General features: G+C 41.3%; 1 non-coding gene across 1 annotated transcript; it reads right to left on the bottom strand.

Annotated features, from left to right (window-relative positions):
* Positions 1-1234: 1234 nt before the first annotated feature.
* On the bottom strand, positions 1235-1309 carry Trnas-uga. The gene has a single exon. It is a non-coding gene; the product is annotated as a tRNA-Ser (tRNA).
* Positions 1310-2301: the final 992 nt, after the last annotated feature.

Below are 2301 nucleotides of genomic sequence, written 5' to 3'. Positions count from 1 at the left end.
AGATCAAGAGAACCGATGTGCAGCTGCATGAATAACAAATTGTAAACCAGAAAGTCACTGTGCATTTTCAACTTCTCGCTGCGTAATGAATAATCCATCAAATTTCGGGCATGCAGCCGCGCAAATAAAATTTCCTCCACTGATATTTCGGCCGCGTATCGTCTGGCCATCCTCAGAGTGAGTCACAAGACTGACGACAAGATGCCAAGCGCGGCCTTATATGCTCCACCGCGGTGGTACAACGCATGCGAGTCACAGATGCTGGTCGGCGGCAGAGACATACGCTTACACATGCGCAGTCTGTGGCGAAAGCGTAAAGACATTCGATTCGCTTATCGATGTATGATCGGCGGCGGTGACACGATGACGACCTCTCTGCAGTTTAATTACTCCAAGAGCCGGATTCCATGCTTTGTCCAAATTAAAATCATTATATCTATTTATTAGATTGTTAGCTAATCTAATTTCTATAGCTTCCTTGAAGACAGAATCCCAAAAGGAAGAGGTGGATGTTAAAATCTTCACATCACTGTAGTTCATGGAATGCCCTGTGTCAATAAAATGTTCGGCCACAGCTGACTTGTCTGGCTGTAATAATCGTGTGTATTTTCGATTAAAGAAACACTCATCACCGTTAACAATTGTTCATCACTGAAGATAATGATTGTCCAAGTGAGAACATTAATGAAACGGAACAGTATCTCATGTTCGCCTAAACATTCAAGATATTCAAGGAAAATAATTGCATTTGCTATAGTGATAGTCTAAAGCTAAACTTCCACAACTACAAACTAAATATATTCTGAGTGCCAGTCATCCCAACAAATAACAACAGTGAAGTTTTAAAGTTCTGAATAGATCACCTAATGCAACATATTCAAAGCTCACACGTTGAAAATATTGAGTGTACTGTGAGTATCCTTAGTCCACGACTCAAGAATTAGAAAAATCTCATTCGTGAGGTGGCCTACTGACACACATACGTGCTCATACTTCCAAATCTCGAACCCCGCTGTAACACAAACCACACGGGAAGTGTCCTAGCGCAAAATGGTTGCCGCTTTTTATGTCCTCACCTTCAGATGAGTCAGGCGCACAAACTTCTAACTCTTGAATCATACTTGAAACAACAATTTTAATGTTAAATACATATGTAATATATGAATTTGCAAATAAATTTCTTCAGTTTTCTAATGTTTTTCCTAGTTGAAACTTCCTGGCAGATTAAAACTGTGTGCCGGACCGAGACTCGAACTCGGGACCTTTGCCTTTCACGGGCAAGTGCTCTACCAACTGAGCTACCCAAGCACGGCTCACGCCCCGTCCTCACAACTTTACTTCTGCCAGTACCTCGTCTCCTACCTTCCAAACTTTACAGAAGCTCTCCTACGAACCTTGCAGAACTAGCACGCATGAAAGAAAGGATATTGCGGAGACATGGCTTAGCCACAGCCTAGGGGATGTTTCCAGAATGAGATTTTCACTCTGCAGCGGAGTGTGCGTTGATATGAAACTTCCTGGCAGATTAAAACTGTGTGCCGGACCGAGACTCGAACTCGGGACATTTGCCTTTCGAGGGGCAAGTGCTCTACCTTTCCTGGTTGTTTTCTAACTTAAATAATTTGTTCACAAACAATAACTTTGTTAAACTGATCGCTGCTTTGTGTTGTTATGTTATTAATAGAGATAAATGATTGAAATTACACTGAAGCGTCAAAGAAACTGGTATCGGCATGAGTATTCAGATACAGCGATATGTAATCAGGCAGAATTTGGTACTGCGATAGGCAACGTGTATATTCATGTGTATATTAACTTGTATTAAACGTTTTTAACTACAAATGTTTTCAAAAAAGAATTATTACCCACCATGTAACATTTAAAGCGAACCCTCAGCTTTCTTGTCTTAGGCATCATCAGTTCAGTCCGAGACACACGCTACAGCCACCTCACACATGTGGCACGTAATATTGACCCACCAGTAGGATTTGCGGTGGTGCCCTGCAAACTTCTACTGTGACTACAGTATGGTAAGTCATTCAAGGCTCTCTTGTACTCCTCTGTTGAAGTTAAGGCTCGTTAATTTGGTGATTTTAGAAGTTCCCATAGATACAAGTGGGTTAGAAATTGAAATAGTTTTATCTGGCTTCCTCTCACTTATAGGTACACCGCGATCCCAATCAGTTTAATCATAGACAACAGCTTTTAGCACGCTGTTGGGTTTCATCCCGACAATGTAGGATTAGACTTGGGTTATAGCGTTTAGTTTTACACCTCATAGCGTTTAAAAACAAAAGAAGC

The sequence above is a fragment of the Schistocerca piceifrons genome, chromosome 3 (assembly GCF_021461385.2).
Source record: "Schistocerca piceifrons isolate TAMUIC-IGC-003096 chromosome 3, iqSchPice1.1, whole genome shotgun sequence".
Taxonomy (NCBI): Eukaryota; Metazoa; Arthropoda; class Insecta; order Orthoptera; family Acrididae; genus Schistocerca; species Schistocerca piceifrons.
Note: the sequence above shows the minus strand (reverse complement) of the source record. Positions and strands in the feature narration are given on the sequence as shown.